This window comes from Canis aureus, chromosome 2, assembly GCF_053574225.1.
Source record: "Canis aureus isolate CA01 chromosome 2, VMU_Caureus_v.1.0, whole genome shotgun sequence".
Taxonomy (NCBI): domain Eukaryota; kingdom Metazoa; phylum Chordata; class Mammalia; order Carnivora; family Canidae; genus Canis; species Canis aureus.
In genome coordinates, this window is record NC_135612.1 from 59,237,566 (window position 1) to 59,255,657 (window position 18,092).

At 54.7% G+C, this 18,092-nt stretch overlaps 1 long non-coding RNA gene across 5 annotated transcripts; it reads right to left on the reverse strand.

The window, feature by feature from the left end:
* Nucleotides 1–2,556: 2,556 nt before the first annotated feature.
* On the reverse strand, nucleotides 2,557–17,984 carry LOC144299295 (uncharacterized). 5 transcript variants are annotated; one of them, XR_013366014.1, is made up of 3 exons: nucleotides 17,672–17,897; nucleotides 12,063–12,741; nucleotides 2,557–2,865 (listed from the first exon to the last, which is right to left on the reverse strand). It is a non-coding gene; the product is annotated as an uncharacterized LOC144299295 (long non-coding RNA). The 5 variants fall into 5 exon arrangements; XR_013366012.1 differs by lacking the exon at nucleotides 2,557–2,865 and adding an exon at nucleotides 7,756–8,192; XR_013366013.1 differs by lacking the exon at nucleotides 2,557–2,865 and adding an exon at nucleotides 8,214–8,842.
* Between the last annotated feature and the right edge of the window lie 108 nt (nucleotides 17,985–18,092).

The following is an 18,092-nucleotide window of genomic DNA, read 5'->3' on the forward strand; positions in this document are numbered from 1 at the left end:
GAGCACGGTTATATATTGTCAACATCAGAAACTCTGGGCTACTTTTCTGTTACCATCTCTATTACCAGGGCATAGTTTTTGCTGTTGTTTCTTTAATTTTGAAATGCTGTGCTATGGAGCTCTGGCTTAAGGCTGTGCTCAGGAAGTCAGGAGGACAAATCCTGGCTGTGGCATCTCTCAGAACCACCTCCACCCCCCAAAACTGCGTCACTCCCCCGCCCTGGCAGAGTCCCGTCAGGCACGGTGCTCTGCCCCGACGGCTGGCCTGTGTGCACGTGAGGGCTCTGCGGCTGGGGCTGCATCTGCATCCTGTGGGTCCCCTCTACAGTGGACCAGCTGGGTGTGGGTTCCCTCCAGCTGAGGACAGAACCCAGCAAGCGGTTCCTGAGGCTCAGACACCTCTCCTGGGGCCTCGGGGTCTCACAGACTTCCCACCAGGGCAGAACCATGCCGAACCAGGGGCCGAAGGATGCGGTGCATTGGGGTTCTGACCTGTGGGCACAGGACAACGGGGCTACCTGGGGACAAGGTGTTTGAGGGAGGAGACAGGGGCGGCTGAGGAGGAGGAGGCCACCCAGTGGCCCCAGACAGAGGCCATGGAGCCACGTTCTCAGGGCAGAGGCTGAGCCCTGGTGTCAGGTTAGCCACACTGCCAGGACAAGTCACCCCCCGAGTCTGTGTGTTCATCTATAACATGGGGACTTTTGGCCACAGTAGCAGAAACCCTAAATGAAACCAGCTTAGGGAACAGGGACAAGAAGCTGCGCTCCGCGGAAGGGCTGTGCAGGAAACATGAGCTGAGCAGGTGGCGGAGGGGTGCAAGCTGGGCCACCCATCTGTCCCCCTCCCCCGGGGCCTCAGCCTCGCCCTCCCCGCTAGTCGCCTCTGCCCCACACCCTCTCCGCACCAGCTCCCTCGTGTGGACACCTGTGGAGGAGCTCCTCTCAGCGGGAAGGCCTGCCTGGGCAGCCATGGGATATCACAAAGAGCCGTTTCCGTGTGCAGCCGAGAGCCACTCACTACCTCAAAATTGCTTTCCACCCTTTACTGCCCCGCACCTCCTCCCCCTGCACATCTGTGCCCTGGGAATGCAGTCCCAGCAGAGTCTTGGGGCAGAAGACTTGGCCATGGCTCTGTTTTCTGGGAACCTGGGATAAGATAGCTGCTTACATGCTGTGTGACTTTGGACATATTATTTAATCTCTCTGTGCTTCCATTTTCTCATCTGAAAAGTGGGGTCACAACAGCTCCTATCCCTTGGGTTCCAGGGAGTTAAATGTACGGAAAGGACCTAGGGCTGTGGAAGCTTTCAATAAGAGTTAGTGTTTGCTATTTTTATTACCCTGGGTCCAGAGAAAGCTCCAAAGTGGCACGGAGGCAGGTCATCACTGAAGAAGGAGGTTTGGACAACCCCCTCCAGGGCTCTCAGCAGGGGAGGAGCCTCAGGATGGAACCTGCTCATTGTTGCCCAGGCAGCACCCCTGCCCCCACCGTCCATCCTGGGGTGGGGGCACGGTGGCAGCTAGCTGCCCTTGGAGCTGGCTGCTGGGCCAAGGTTGGGGAAGGAGCCCCAGCCCTGGACAGGGGTCTGCAGGCCTTGGCGCCAGGCTGCATGACCCTGAGGAAGGCCTCAGTTTCCCCACTTATGAAATGACATTTACATGCATACCTATCTCTTAGGGGCCTTACCTGGGGTGGGCCAGCAGAGCTCCAAGAGCTCAGTTGGCTAAACACTTAGTGAGCATTTGCCCCAGGGGAGGTCTGTGCCCCAATGTCAGAGAGCCCGGGGGTGGGGATGTGGGCAGCGACTGTGGCCTCTCCAGGGAGTCCTGACATATGGCCCGGGGCAGCCAGGAGCTAGGGCCAAGGCAGGCTGGTCACCACTGAGGCTGGACACCCAAGCATGCAATGTGCTATCTGCTGAAACCCCATGTCCTACTTAATGACAAGACTTGAAGACCAGGCAGTGGGTGTAAGGAAAGAGCATCCTTAACAGAGTCAGGCTGGGGCCTTCTCAGGTTCTAGCCGACCCTTTCCTACCCCAGACCCTGCTCCTTGATGTACAGTGGACACCAGCAGGGAAGAAATGAAGAGCCCAGGTATGTTCACATTCAGGTGTGAGTGGCTGCTTCCTGGCCTAGTGGTGCCAGCAGCCCGGCCTCCTAAAACAAGAGCAGGGGCAGGTAGGTCCCACTGGTGTCCCATGTGCCAGAGCCAGGCCATGCATCCACACCTGGGGCTTGTGTGTAAGTCGGGACGGCCCTGCCAGGAGGCATCCATCCACCCTGCAGATGGGGACACCCTGAGAGGTTAGGACATGCCAAAGCCCCGCAGCTGGCCATTACAGTCTTAACACCAGAACCTAGGCCTGGCTCTGCAGCACGCATGTAAGTCAGGGCCTTTGTCACTTCAGGTGTGTCAAATTGAGCACAACCCAAGGATGTGTGGAAAGCAAAGTAGTCTTTATTACTTATTACAGGTATGGAGCCAGGGAGGTGGCTCTAAGCTCCATCTCCTGTGGGGTCAGTGCAGGAAGCTTCTATTGGGGAATTAGGGGCGGGGGCGGGGAGCGTGGGGTCAGTGCAGGCAGATTCTATTCTGGGTGTTGTAGGGGGCTGGGAGTTGCCTAAGCGCTTGGGTTCAGTCATCTACGTGCCTGTGCACACACACTGTGGGTTTGAATGAACAATGGTACAAAGCTCTACCCGAAGCAGGAGCTCGCAGTATGATAATGTGCTAAAGGTAACTCCAAGACAACGCAGGGGGTTTGCAGGGTCCGTAGCTCCAATGAGGCTCAGACCCAGTCACGTGAGGGGCTGTCAGGAGACACCTAGTTGGGCTTCTCCTTGGCTGGAGCTGTGGGTTCTGCAAAAGCAAACACATTCCTTCCCTGTGTCGGTCCCTTCCCATCCTCTCTTCTGTAGATGGTTTTCAGCCTTCTGACGGGAGTAACTTCCAGACGCACCCCAACTATCAGGGAGGGATTGCCAAGCTGTGGGTAGGAGCTCAAAGGAGGCTGCCCTTCCCCATGGGGCAAGTGTTGGCTTGGGCTGGGGGGCCCAGTGACAGAGCTCAGTGCAGGGTATAGTCGCAGCTAAATGGATTGTTGCTCTTTCCTGTAATGCTGCCCAATTCTTCTTCCAAATGAGAATCTGATGCCTTGATCTGGTAGGACTTCGGGAGATCCATTCTTTATGGACATCTCCCTGGGGCAGAATGCAGTCAGACCTGGAGCCCCCAACCCCTGAGAAGACTGGGTGAAGCCCCAGGGGGGGACCGGGGCCTCTGGGGTCAGCTTCCATCAGCCCTTTGTGAGGACCTGGGTCACAGAGGAGCCAAGTCAGCCTCAGGGGCCTTCTCAACATCATAACTGTTTCCCCTTGGGCTTTGCCACCATTTGGAAGGAGGAGCATTCACACCCAGGGCCATGGGAGGCTGAAGAGGTGATGGAAAGGTGCAGAAAGTGGGGAAGGCTGCCTCCCACAGTCACCTCCTCTGGGAAGCCTTCCCAGATATCTCTGTATTCTCCAACCTTTTCAGGTACATTCCTTGGAGACTTCCTCCCTGCCACCAACAGCTACCCTGTCACCTCTGCTCCATCTGGGGCTTGGAGCCAGGTTTCCTGGTGGCCCTGAGGTCGGACCACAAAGGCACAGAGCTGAGGGCACTGTTTGCTACACAGAGTTTCAGCCCGGCTAGGAAGGGGGTAACGATGGAAACAGGACCATTGTTTTTTTTTTTTTTTTTTTTTTTTAATTTATTTATGATAGTCATACAGAGAGAGAGAGAGAGAGGCAGAGACACAGGCAGAGGGAGAAGCAGGCTCCATGCACCGGGAGCCTGACGTGGGATTCGATCCCGGGTCTCCAGGATCGCGCCCTGGGCCAAAGGCAGTCGCCAAACCACTGCGCCACCCAGGGATCCCAGGACCATTGTTTGAATCAAGCTGTTGTTTACTGGGCTCCATGCTAAAGCATTTTATGTACATTCTCTTATTTAATCCTCATACCTTATAAAACTGCCATTACCATTATTATTTTATAGAAAAGGACAGGACAGCAAGACACATAGCATGTGACAGAGCCAGACTGAGCCCTAGCGTGCCACCTGCCAGAGCCTTCTTCCAGGTGTGCAGCTCAGGGCTGGCAGCCTTGGGAGGCGGCTTCCAGGGGATCAGAGCGCTGAGTTTTGGGGGTGAGGGTTCTGGGAGCCAAGCTGTGTGAGTAGAGAAGTGGAGGTCGTGGAGGAATGAGGGCCTTGTGCCGGTGTGGGTGTGGCCAAGCAGGCAGCTCCTGGGTTTCTGGCCCTGACTGTGGGCTGAGGGTGTGGGGCTGAGTCACGGCCTCCGAGGATGCCTACATCCTCACACAACCTGCGAATACGTCAATGTCCATGTCAGAAGGGACTTGGACTTCGGGCAGCCCGGGTGGCTCAGTGGTTTAGCGCCGCCTTCAGCCCAGGGCCTGACCCTGGAGACCCGGGATCGAGTCCCACGTCAGACTCCCTGCATGGAGCCTGCTTCTCCCTCTGCCTGTGTCGCTGCCTCTCTCTCTCTCTCTGTCTCGCTATGTTTCTCATGAATGAATAAATAAAAAAAAAATCTAAAAAAAATAAAAAATAAAAAATAAAGAAGGGACTTGGACTTCAAGATGGGAGCCTACCCTGGATTATCCAGGTGGTCCCAATATAGTCCCAAGGCTGCTTGTAAGAGAGAGGTGGCACCTGGGTGGTTCAGTGGTTGAGCATTTGCCTTTGGCTCAGGTCGTGATCCCTGGGGTCCTGGGATCAAGTCCCACATCAGTGCCTCTCCCTCTGCCTATGTCTCTGCCTCTCTCTGTGTGTCTCTCATGAATAAGTAAATAAAAAAAAATTTTTTTTCAAGAGGGAGGTGGGAGGACCGGGTGAGGGGGATGCAGCCAATAACACAGTAGGAGGAGAATGGAAGCTGCTGGCTTAGATGATGGGGTGGGGGCCCGGGGGGTGAGCCCAGGCCTGGGAACTCAAGGCCACGGGTCCTTCTCCAGAGCCTCAGGAGAAACCAGCCCTGCTCACACCTTGATTTTGGTGCAGTTGGAGTTGGTGTGGATTTCCGTCCTCCAGAAGAGAAGCAACATGTGCTTCATGAGTCCCTCGGTTTGTGGCTGCATGTTATAGGAACCACGGGCACACATGGGGGCTCAGGCCACAGTCTGCACGGTGCTTCTAGCAGTGTTGCCCTGCCTGCAGTTTAGAAAGCTAAATTCAACCCCACGAGCACTTCCCAGGCACAATCCAGACACCAGGCAGTGCACTGCCCCCCGCCTCCCACACACACTGTGGCCAGGGAGCCGCCCCAGCCCTGTGAGAGGAGGCAGGAGGCAGGTTATCTCTGACCCTCAGGCTGATCAGAACCAGTTGGACTTGCCCCTGTGGGGCCTTTGTTTATCCCAATGAGGTTACCTGAACCTGAATGGTTCTGAGGCCAGCGCTTCCCGCTGAAGCTGGCACGCAGTGCCAGCGATGTGTGTCCGCGGCTGCCCACCTGCCCGTTCTCACCCGCCCCACAGGTGCTTTCTCCAGGCACTGAGCTGGGGGCTCCACTGGGGGGGGAATGCACGAGCGCCCGATCCATGCAGCGGCTCCTGGGCTGTGCGCTCTTGACGTGTGAACACACGTGGGCCGGGAAACAGGTGCTGGCATGTCCTCGCTACATGAACCCCGACCTGGAACGACCCAAATGCCCCTCAGTGACAGAATGGCCCACTTGTGACATATGCATGCCATGGGGCAGCAAGCAGCACTGGGTGACTCCTGGGTCATCGCCAGACCCAGGAACTGATAATTCTCGAGTCACTCTGAGCAAGGGCCGCAGGACCCACGAGATCAGCTACTACAGGACCCCATGGAGAGGGAACGAGGCTCCACGTGTTAGAAGTCAGGACGGGGGCGGGGGGCAGCCTGAGTGGCTCAGTGGTTTAAGCGCCTGCCTTCCGCCCAGGGTGTGATCTTGGAGACCCAGGATCCAGTTCCATGTCAGACTCCCTGCATGGAGCCTGCTCCTCCCTCTGCCTGTGTCTCTGCCTCTCTGTGTCTATCATGAATAAATAAATAAAAATCTTAAAAAAAAAAAAAAAGAAAGCTCTATTAAAAAAAAATAGAAGTCAGGACAGGGTGGGGGGCTCCCCAGGCAGGGCTGGGGGGGTTGTAGGAGGAGGGTACAGGACGGTGCTGCACTGCGGGGAGGGCTGGGGGCTTCTGGAGGGGGCTGGTTGCTCCAAGTCTGGGCAGGGGTTAAACAGGACGGTTCACTCGAGCTGTATACTTATGACTACTGTATTTTTAGTGAGTATGTTTTATCTCAATAAGAAGTTATTTTTGAGATCATTGAGTAGGCAATCGTCTTGAACCCTGGATAATGGTGTATGTTAACTGTACTGGAATTTAAAATAAAATAAAATTGGGGATCCCTGGGTGGCTCAGCGGTTTAGCACCTGCCTTCGGCCCAGGGTGTGATCCTGGAGACCCGGGATCGAGTCCCACGCCGGGCTCCCTGCATGGAGTCTGCTTCTCCCTCTGCCTATGTCTCTGCCCCTCTCTCTGTGTGTCTCTCATGAATAAATAAATAAATAAAACCTTTAAAAAATAAAAAATAAAATAAAATAAAATAAAATTACTTAGCATGCAGCAAAGATTGCCGGTGATACGGTGGAGAGGTCATTGTCTGGGCTCGAGGAGGTTCAGATTTTAACGCTAAACTGTCTGGCCTGAGGGGCTGCATGGCCCTGGGCACACCGGGGCCCATCTTGGGATCTTGGATTCCTCATCCAAAAACTGGAAGGGTGTGTTATGTGGATTATATGACTTTTGCAGAAATTGAGCAAGATGTTTGCACTGTAGCTAACCTGCCTCCTCATGTAAAAGAAGAAAGAAGCCAAAGTGTTGGAGCCGGACAGGTTTTCCTGTATCCTTGTCGTGCTGGCCACATGGGGATTTGCCTGCATTGCTCACGGCCCAGCTCTCTGACCTTGGCTACAGAGGCAGGCATGTGGTGGACGGGAGAGAGCGTGGTGGGCGTTGGGAACATGACGACAGGGCTGTGGGTCTGGCAGGGTCCCCATTTTTGCAGCGTGTGACCTGGGGGAAGCCCTGAGTCTATGTCCTCACCGGTGAAATGAAGCTGATGGTGCCCACTGTGCTGGGCAGCTGTGACACTCAGTGACAAGGGCCCAGCCACAGACAGATGCGGTGCTTTCCCAACACCTGGTGAGGTTCCTAAATTAGGTGGGTCTCTTGCTGGGACCGGTTCAAAGATGACATCTGATCATCCTGACAATTTGTGGATCCAAACTAAGCCAAGACATAGAGGTAGCCAGGGAGCCCTTGTCACACAGAGACCAGGGCATGAGGGCCTCCCTTGCCAGCCTACGAGCCCTGGGAGGGTCAGACACCATGCTGGTGTCCCATTTCCCATGGGTCCTTCCCACGGCCTCGGGGACATGCTGACCCCAGGACCAGAGACACCTCACCGGATGCTGGTCCAGCCTCTCATTCTGAGCTCAGCTCCAGACCCGGCTTGTGAAGCAAACAGGATTCCAGGGAGGGGTTATGATGCAGGAGGGATAGCCACAGCGGCTGCTGGGCTGGGTGCTGCAGCTCAGAGAGGATTCCAGGGGCCTTGGGTCACCACTTCTGCAAGTCCAGGCCTTCTGGGTGGAGACTGGTGCTCCAGCCCCATCTCAGAGAATCCAAACCTGCTTATTTTTAATGACTTTTTCCTCATTATATTTTATATAAATGCTTATGCAAAAAAGGGGGGGCACAGAAAAGCAGAATAAGAAAAAAAAAATCACCCATAACTTCAACATCTGGAGATAGCAGTTGATGGCATTTTGTGTACTTCCTTCAGATTTGGATGCCTAGTGACCAAATAGATTTCGTGGGTCAGAGTTCTTGGTTCCAGGCAACAGAAACTGTTCTGGCTAGCTCTATGAATTAAGGTGTACTTAGGTGATGCATTAGGAAAATCCCTATGATAGCTCTACGAAGCACAGATTTATTTTTTGCCCTTGTAAAGCTCCAGACAGCTGTTCCTGACAGGTGTAGGGTGTGGGGGCTGCTCTGCTTCATGCAGCCACCCAGATACTCAGGCCGCAGGTGGCTCTGCCGCTCAACACATGGACGCCGTTCCGGCTCCTCGGGCCTCCCCCGCCAGCCTGGAGGCCAATAAGGAAAGTCAGAGCCAATCTGGTCCATGAAATTGCCTGGAAACCTCATGGAAAGTAGCCATGTGGGGCCCAAGGTGGCCTAATGCAGGCCACATCTCACCATGGTTTCCATGTTAAGCCCCCAAATACATGGGGACGACTTCCTCAGTCCTCTCGTCGCCAAAACCACTGCCAGCCCACAGGCAACAGCGAGAGGGTGAGGGAAAGGACAGCAGATATACCCCCTATTTGGACGTGAGCTGTCTTTGGGGGACCTCCCTGCATGATTCCCCACGCCTTCGACACACCCCATTGGCATCCGAAACAATAAGCACATAAACAGATGCTCAACAAGGTGGGTCCTGAGGGCCGAGCCCATGAGAGCCTTCTGACCACATTCACAGACACGGCTGCGGCGGACAAGGTCGAGGAGATCCGCTGTGGACGAGGCCGCAGGGCCGCGGGGACTCGCACGCGCGGCTGGAGGGTGCACACAGTGGCACCTGGTGACTCCACGAGCAGCGTGGATGTGATCTCCTCTTGGCCAGGGTCCACTCCTGGTGGTTACCGATCAGGACTGAAGCCCTGTGGTCACATGAAGATTTTCCCTGCAGCTTTGTTCAGGATGGCTCGGAGCAGGGCACAAGGCAAATGTCCGTCTGCAGGGTAAAGGGTGAACAAATGGTGTTCTCTTCATGCAACAGAATGCTTCCCATCCATGCCCATGCACCGACACGCACAGAGTTGCGGACACAATGAGCCAGAGTAGCCAGACGGAAGGAACACATCCATGATTGTCCCATGGACGTGCGCCCCATGGGGACAGAGCTCAGAATAAGGAGGAGACTCTCTGGGGTGATGGAGATGTTCTCTCTCGTGCCCAGGGCAGTGGTCACATGGGCAAACACACCTAAGGAGTCATTGGGCAGTCCTCTGGGGCTGTGCCTTTCCTTAAGTGTCATTTACACTTTACTGTGAAAATCTAAAAATTCACAAGGCTGGTTTTCAGGGTTCTCTTTGGGGTTACTGTGCCCCTTGCAAATGAATGCTGGTCTGTCCTTGAGTTCTGGCCCTGCACCAGCTACTGGGGGTGCTGGGGTGGGCCTTGGAGTCAGGTGTGGGGTGCCCATCTGTGGTCCAGGTCCTGCTGGCCTCCTCCGTGAGGCTTGCCACGGGTGAACGTGGGTGCACTCTGCTGCACAGTGACCTGTGGTTCGCTGTGGACTCGGCCTCTACTGGTCATGCTGCTGTTTTCAATTTGCATTTTTTTTTTATGTCATGAGAGGGAGCTTCTGAAATATTGTTATTGGGATCATTTCTTTGCTCTGGGCCTGACATTTCCTAGGGTCCTGTTCCACAAATGACTTGTTAGCCAACCAGCAAGGGAAGACCTATTTCTGCCAAGCAAGTTATTTCCAAAGGGATTTTTTTTCCCCACCAAGACCATGCTCGTCTTTCCTCTGTGCTTCTCCTAAGAGGGAGGCTCTTGAGCTGGCTGTTTTCTTGTAATAACCATGAGAGTAACAGTCACAGATAGAATCAGATTGTCATCAGAGTAGGTAAAATTGGTTCATATCCATCAGACCCAAGCTCTCTCATGATTTCTATGCCTTCCCAGAGTCGGAGAATCCTGTGAGCTCCTCTGAGGATCCTGAGGGTCCCCCCTGCAGATCGGCCCTGCCCTGCACACACATGTGCAAACACACACACTCACACATGCACACGCACTCACCCACACCCAGGTCTGTGCATTGGGTCAGCTGGAGGCGGGTAGGTGGTGGGGAGGACATGGGCAGGGGTGGGGAAAGCTATCAGCTCCAGCTCGGTGGGGCCACCTTCTTGCCACCTCTTCTCCATGTGCCTTCCTGGAGCAGAGGACCCTAGAGGTCCCCCCCTTAGCTGTCATCTGTGAGGACCTTGCCCTTAGAATCACAGCCTCCTCTCTAAACTGCATTTCAATTTGTCTTTTTGAGGGCAGTGCCCATTCTAAGAGCAACCTAAAGCTAGCTTCTCGGGGGCACATTTTATTTATTTGTGTTTTTTTAAAATATTTTATTTATTTATTCATGAGAGACACAGAGAGAAAGGCAGAGATGCAGGCAGAGGGAGAAGCAGGCCCCCTGTGAGGAGCCTGATGTGGGACTCAATCCCAGGACCCCGGGATCATGACTGGAGCCAAAGGCAGAGGCCCAACCACTGAGCCACCCAGGTACCCCCCCCAGGGGCACATTTTAAATCCCCCTTCACTGTCACCATAACTGAAGTGCACTATCTCTGCTTCTGAATCGACGACTCCAGGCTCGTTCTTGGACCTCCTAGCTGGCCAAGCACACTGCGCCATCCTGACAGTGCAGCGATGCATTCTGGCTGGACCCAGAGCCAAGCAGGGTGAGCTGGGTTCAGGCCATGGGGCAACTGCCACACCAGGGACTGGAACTGATTATTCCATACAGGGGCCCACCAGAACCAGGCTCCTGGGCATCTTGTGGCCGGGCTGCTGCACGAGTAGCTGGAGTGGTTCCAGGGGTTGGACGAGGGTGGTGAGGGTCTGGGTGACATCGCACAGCCGTTGGTGATGCAGGGAGCGACAGAGGAAGGGATGAGTCTCACCATCCAAGGGGGAAACCAAGTGCTCTGTCCTGGGCTGGAACAGTTTGTCATTTGCTGGGAACCATACTTGCCTTGGGCCTTACTGCTGTGATGGGACCAGCTGAGGCCACAGAAAGTTCTGAGGAAACGATTCAATACGTGTAGCATTACCCAGACACACAGCTGTGTCAAGGCGAGTGTCTTGGCTCCATTCCACTAGAAAAGGGAGGGATATTTCAGCTTTCCATCTTGTTGGGTTTTTTGTGTTCCCAAATGTGTTACTTCCAGCAGAGACGTTGACAGGGTTCTTTGCATCGAGTGATAATGGTCAACACTGACTGCACATGGTGCCAAGTGCAGCCCTAGGGGTTACTGTATGACTTACGTAGACACGTATATGTGCGCGAGTGTGTGAGCACATATGTGATCTCATATACCCATATACTCCCGCAACCCTATGAGGTCAGTACTTCTACGGATGAGAAACTGACACGGAGGTAGAGTAGCAGGCCCAAGGTCACACGGCGAGGAAGACGGGGAGCCAGCATCACACCCAAGGGCACTGACAGGAGGAGTTCCAGGGAAAGAATCAAAGTAGGAGGCAGCAGAATTGGCCTCTGGCTCCAGCCCAGCAGCTGATCAGCACAAGCTGGACACACCATTTTTCATGTGCGCACTCCATCGGGGGGCTCTTGGGAGTGATGGGTGCGTTCACCACCTATTTAAATGATGGTTTCGTGGTTTTGTACATATGTCAAGCCTTATCACATGGTACATTTTAAACACAGGCAATGTGTTGTAGGTGAATGACATCTCAATAGAACTGTGAAGAAAACTGATAGCAACTATATGGAATTAAAATATTTGTAATATTCTACAGTAACTCTTATTTACCTTACGTGACCCATTACAGTGTTTGAGCATGATGCCTAAAATTCATGATTCACTTCTGACTCTTAAGCATTGCTTTGGGTATTTGCTATGCCTCAGACCAAAGTGCCTGTAAAGCCAAGCTAAAAGCCGCAGTGGCTCTGGGAGCGTTCTGTGATCCCGCACCACCAAAACAGGAGACGGGAGTGTGCAAAAGTGCTGTTTATAACAAGATAGTGATCCTTCTGAAATAATGCGTAAAATGAAAATACGGAATATAAACGTTTACTAATTCTGTGCAGCCTGTGAGGCCTCTGGGACCACCCAGACGCCGCAGTAGAGCAAGGTTTCCCAGGGCACGCAGTCAGGTACCTACTAGGTATGCAGCAGCATTATGGATAAAGAATACAATGTACATACCTTGATTTAAAGACGCTCTGTGGCAGAGGAGAGCTAACCATCTTCTGAGCTTTCAGGCAATATTCTTGCAGGTGGAGGGTCTTGTGTCATGTTGAGGGCTGCTGAGGGTGGGTGTTGTGGCAATTTCCTTGTAAACTTTTTTTTTTGAAGGGGAAGGGGCCAAGGAAGAGGGAGAAAAGCTCAAGCAGACACCCTGCTGAATGTGCACAGCCCCACGAGGGGTTCAATCTCATGCCCCTGAGCCAAAACCAAGAGTTGGCCGCCAAACCGACTGCACCACCCAGGCACCCCTGGCAGCTTTTGAAAGTAAGATGATGGTGAAACCTGACGCATGGATTGATTCTTCCTTTCATGATGATTTCTCTATAGGGGCAATACTATCTGATAGCATTTTACCCATGGGACTCCCAAAATGAGTCTGTCCTCCGACTGCTTTCTCAACTCAGTTTATGAAATGTTCTAAATCCTTCCTGTCATTCCCACAGTCTACACAGTGTGTCCACTGGGAGTAGCTTCCATCTCAGGAAACCACTTTCTTTGCTCATCCTAAGAAGCAACGTGTTCATTCAGGTTTTATCACGAGATTGTAGCTGTTCAGTCCTGTCTTCAGGCTGCACTTCCGACTTTTGTTCTCATCTGCAGTCTGGAGCCCCTCAAAGTCATCCACGAGGGACAAAACCTGCTTGGGATAAAACAAACTCCTGTTATTTTGTCCTCTTCCCATGCGTCACGAATGTTCTTAATGGCATCTAGAGTGTGAACCCCTTCCAGAAGGTTTTCCATTTACTTTGCCCAGATTCTCAGAGGAACCACTATCTAGAACAGCCACAGCCTTACAAAGGCTATTTCTTAAAGAGTCAGACGTGACAGTCAAAATAACTCCTTCATCCCCGGGCTGCGGCATGGACACTGTCAGCAGGCATGAGGACGTTAGCCTCATTGCCCATCTCCATCCAAGCTCCTGGGTGACCTGGCGCAGTGTCAGAGAGCAGCAGGTCTCCACAGGGTAATTAGGATACCCGGTAGGCCATGTTGTAAGCAGATGTGCTGTCATCCAGGCTTTGGGTTTTTGTTGTTGTTGTTGTTGTTGTTTTTAAAGGTAGTCTGGCTAGGTCGCATGACAATTTTTAAAAAATGTCATTTATTTATTCATGAGAGATACAGAGAGAAAGAGAGGTAGAGACACAGGCAGAGGGAGAAGCTCCATGCAGGGAGCCTGACGTGGGACTTGATCCTGAGTCTCCAGGACCGTGACCTGGGCCGAAGCCAGCGCTAAACCGCTGAGCCACCTGGGCTGCCCTATCCAGGCTTTGTTGCTCCATTTACAGAACACAGAGCAGGATTCTTAATGGCCCTGGGATTTTCCAAGTGGTACATGAGCATTAGTTCAACTTAAAGTCAGCAGCTGGGGTGCCTGGGGGCCTCCGTCAGTGAAACGTCTATACCTTTTGCTCAGGTCATGATCTTAGGGTCCTGGGATGGAGCCCCGTGTTGGGCTCCCTGCTCAGCAGAGTGTCTGCTTCTCCCTCTGCCATTTCCCCCCTGCTTGTGCACTCTGTCAAATAAATAAAATCTTAAAAGTCAGCAGCTGCGTGCACCCCTACAGAAGAGTCCCTCTGTCCAAGCCTTGAAGAATTGAAGCCAGGCACTGACTTCTCTCCACCCATTAAAGTCCTAGCCAGGTCCTCTTCTGACGTAAGGCTGTTTCACCCACCCTGAAACTCTGTGTTGTCTCGAAGGGCCTCCTTGTGAATGGTCCTAGCTGGACCTTTTGGAGAACCTGCTGCTTCACCAGGCACTTCTGTTATGGAGACGGTGTCTTTCCCTAAACCTCATGAACCCATGCACCCACCTCTGTTGCCTTAGACTTGTCTTCTGCAGCTTTGTCCCCTCTCAACTCTCAGAGTGAGCACCCTGCTCTGGTTGGGGTTAGATTTAAGAACATCGTGGCTGTTGGATCTTCTGTCTAGACACAGTCTTTCTCCAGATCAGCAATAAGCCGGCTTCCCTGTCTTGTCATACATGTGTGCACTGGTTTGGTCTTCAATTTCCTTCAAGAACTTGTCCTTCGCTGGGATGCCTGGGTGGCTCAGTGGTTGAGCATCTGCCTTGGGCTCAGGTCATGATTCTGGGGTTCTGGGATTGAGTCCCACATCGGGCTCCCCGCATGGAGCCTGCTTCTCCCTCTGTCTGTGTCTCTGCCTCTCTGTGTCTCTGATGCATAAATAAAATAAAATAAAATAAAATAAAATAAAATAAAATAAAATAAAATAATAAAAATAAAATAAAAAATATAAAATAAAATAAAATAAAATAAAATAAAATAAAATAAAATAAAATAAAAAACTTGTTTGCATGCACAGCTTGGCTAACAGATGCAAAAGGCTGAGCTTTTGGCCTGTTTTGGCTCCTGACATATCTTCCTCACAAAACCTAATCATTTCTAGATTTGGTTTAAAGTGAGATGCGTGTGACTCTTCCCCTTCACTTGCACACTCAAGAGGCCACTGTGGGCACTGTTCACGGTGCCTCCAACAGTGATGGCAGTAACATCAGACGTCAATAATCCCCATAACATGTATACGGAAAACATTTGAGATATTGGGAGAATTATCAAAATGTGCCACAAAAACACAGTGAGCAGCACTTTCAGAATCGCGGTGCCAGCATATGTGCCCCACACAGGGTCCCATACGCCTTCCATTTGCAAGAAATGCAGTAGGGCAAGCACAAGGTGTGCCCATGCTTTTCCTGCATGGCTCTCATTGAGTGGTTAAAGGCTGATTTCCCTGCCGGCCCATGTGAGCTCCACGCAGGCAAGGGTCTCTGCGTACACGGTCCAAGCCCCAGGGGCCCAAAGCCCTCCTGATGGGAAGACCTCAGTGTCTTGTGTGGGGCACGTCAGTGAGGTGTCTGCCTTTGACTCAGGTCATGACTCAGGGTTCTGGGATCAAGCCCCATGTTGGGCTCCCTGCTCAGCGGGGAGCCTGCTTCTCCCTCTCCCTCTGCCCCTCCCCCTGCTCATGCATTCTTTCTGTCAAATAAAATCTTTAAAAAAAAAAAAAAGAACGTCGTGTGTGAACTACAAACATGCACCAGGAAGGCCACTCCCTCACTTTCTTTGTTCTTCTGAAACAGACCCCCCGCCCCCTTTCTGGTGGCAGCAGCTCTGGGTGAGGCCAGTGTCCCAGGAGGAAGTGGTTCTTGGAGATAACCCACAGAAACAGCAGCACCAGCTTGGGCTCTGCTGTTAAAGGTGGTGATGGTTATTTCACTAAGGGTCTTGGGGGTGTCATGCTGGCAACATGGCCTGGGCGAGGGATGACCCAGACTGGTTAGGTTCAGGGGCTCAGGCATGGCTGGTCTATGGGCTCCTAGGGGTGGGCACTGTGTCCACCCCGCTCTGTGCCGTTGCTCCCAGCACGGAGCCAGGCACACGGCAGGTGCACACCCACCGCCAGCGGTGATGAAATCAACACTCCACCTTGGGAGCACCGCCGCATTAGGCACCGCATGCACATGGTCTCCACTAATCTTTTTACAACCCTGTGAGGTTGGCATTCTTGCTCCCATTGTACAGAAGGGGAAACTGAGGCTGTGGTGACACCCAGACAGAGGTAGGGAAGCAGAAGTCCCTTGGGAAATTAAAACAATGGCCTGGATCGACAACTGCTATTTTGGGTGCCAACAAACAAATATCCCCTCCTTGGAAAAGCCCCGTGGCTGCTGCCCCTCAGAGCCCTGGCTCTCCTCTGTCTGCACCCCACCAATGTGGCCCCTGTGGGCTCCGCTCCTCCCCGCACTCTGGCTTCTTGTTGCCTTCCCAACGGCTGCTCTCCCTCCTCCCACATTCCCACCTTGGGGCTCTCTTCCTCCCTCTGCACCCCCCTCTCTGGGCCAGCTCGTCAACCCCCTGGCCTCTCAGATCTGCCCCTGCTGATGGTTGCTGGCTATTTCTTCCAGAACACAGCTCCTGCTCTAAGACCTTCAAGGGCTCCCGGTGTCTGTCAGAGGAGAAGCCAAGTCCTTCCAAGGCAGCCAGGACTCCAGGACCCCATCCCCACACTTCAGCTCAGAGCCTTCCTCACCCTCACACTTTGCTGCCCCTTCAGCACGCCCCCTCCCCTCTGTGCTCACTTCTGGGACACGGCACAAAGTCCTTCCTGAGCTCCCTGCCCAGTCTCCGTAGAGGACACCATGGGGAGGACAGTGCACTTCGATGTGTCCCGAAGTAGCTGGTGCTCCAGAGGGAGGATGGGGGCATGGGGCAAGGGGGGCTCGGGAGGCACGGGCCCTGACAAAGGGCCAGTGGAAATGCAGCTACACCGGCTGTCCTGGCGGGCTGGTACTGAGGTTAGGATTCCAGCCTCCCACAGACACAGCACACGGAGGCCCTGTCCTCAGGTGCTCGATAAGTCTCGGCAGCCCTGCTGATCCCATGCATGCGCTTTGGGGGTGGGGCTGGCGGTGGGGTGGGCGTCAGAGGCATCTCCAGGATGTGGCCTGGAGCTGCTGGAAACCGTGCCAGTGTTGATTCAAGTCTTGACAGGTCAAGGTTGAGGCCTCATGAGGAACGGGGCTCACAGGAGCCTGGGAAAAGTTTAATAAAGGAGAGAATCTTCATTAGCTCTTTTATCCCCATTGAAAAGTGAAGGACTCTAAGGCTCAGAAAGGTCCATCACCCACCCAGGGTCACACAGCCAGAAGCAACCGCACCAGAATCTGAATCCAGGTCTCCCTGGTCCCTGTGATCCTAACCCCTATCCTGTGCCTTGGATGCCCACATACGCTGCCGTGAGGATATCACTGGCCCAGAGCACAGGACCTGGCAGGTGCGTGGTGCTGGGCAGTGGTTCTCAGCTCTGGTTGGACACTGGAATCACCTAAGCAGCTTTAAAATACTGACGCTTGGGTTCCATCCCAGGGGTTCCGATGGCCCCGGTCTGCAGGGCGGCCTGGACACGGATTTGTCCAAGCTCCCATGGGATCCCTACAAGCTGCCAAGTTGGGGACCCACCGTGCCAGGTGCCTTCACAGTCATTCCCATCTGATCCAGAAAGAAGCCAGAAGGGCAGGCCCACAGGCAGGTGGCAGTGACCACGGCGCACCGATGAGCAGGCAAGCCCAGGCAGGCTGAGGCTCCGCGGCCACCAGCATCTGGCCACCAGCATCTGGCCGCGCAGTGCCGCTCCCTGACCTCCAGCTCCGCCCTCCGCCCAGACGTTACGGCCGGACGCCGGCCTGGGAGGAAGAAGGGATCTCTCCCAGACCAGAAAAGAGCAGCTGAATGTCGCCTGCACGTTTAAAGTCCTTTCAGTCTCGCACTGAGCCCGTAGAGGGCAGTGTGCCAGCGACCCGTCCAGCGCGGGGCAGAGCGGGGCAGAGCGGGGGAGGGGGGCTGGAGCCGGCAGCCTGCAGCCTGCAGCGCCCCGATAACGCCTGCCGCGCCCGCGCTTCTGCGCCCGTGAGCTGCCAGCGGCCCGGGCAGGTCCGAGGCCTTGGCTGGACCCTCCCTGCCGGGCCAGCCACCCCACGGGCCTCACGCGGGCTCCCAACACCCTCGCGACACGCGAGCCGGGTCCAGCCTTCGAGGTCCGCGGGCTTCCCACCTGCAGACACGCGGGGCGCTGCCCACTCTCGGGAGGCCGGGGAGGCCGGGACACGTGGCCGCCCGCACCTGAGGGGCGCCACTGGCCACCTGCGCCGGACGTCACTGCTCCCCCGCGGGGGCTTCAGGGGGCCCCGGGGCTGCGCAGGAGGCCGGGCGGGGCCAGCACTGACCGCGCACCGCGCCTGCCGGCCCCCGGGACGCCCCTCCGCGGCTGCGCACCCCGCCCACCCCACGCCCTCGGGGCCGCGCTCCGCCGCCCCCGCCCCGCCCCGCCCCCGCCGTGACCGCACAGAGCACGGCCACACCCCCCCCCCTCCCGGGCGCGGCCCCGCGGTCGCGGACGCAGCTCCCGGGCCCCAGCCCTCGGGGCAGGGTTCCCGCCCGCGCGCCCCCTCGGGCCGTCCGGCCGTCGGACCTGC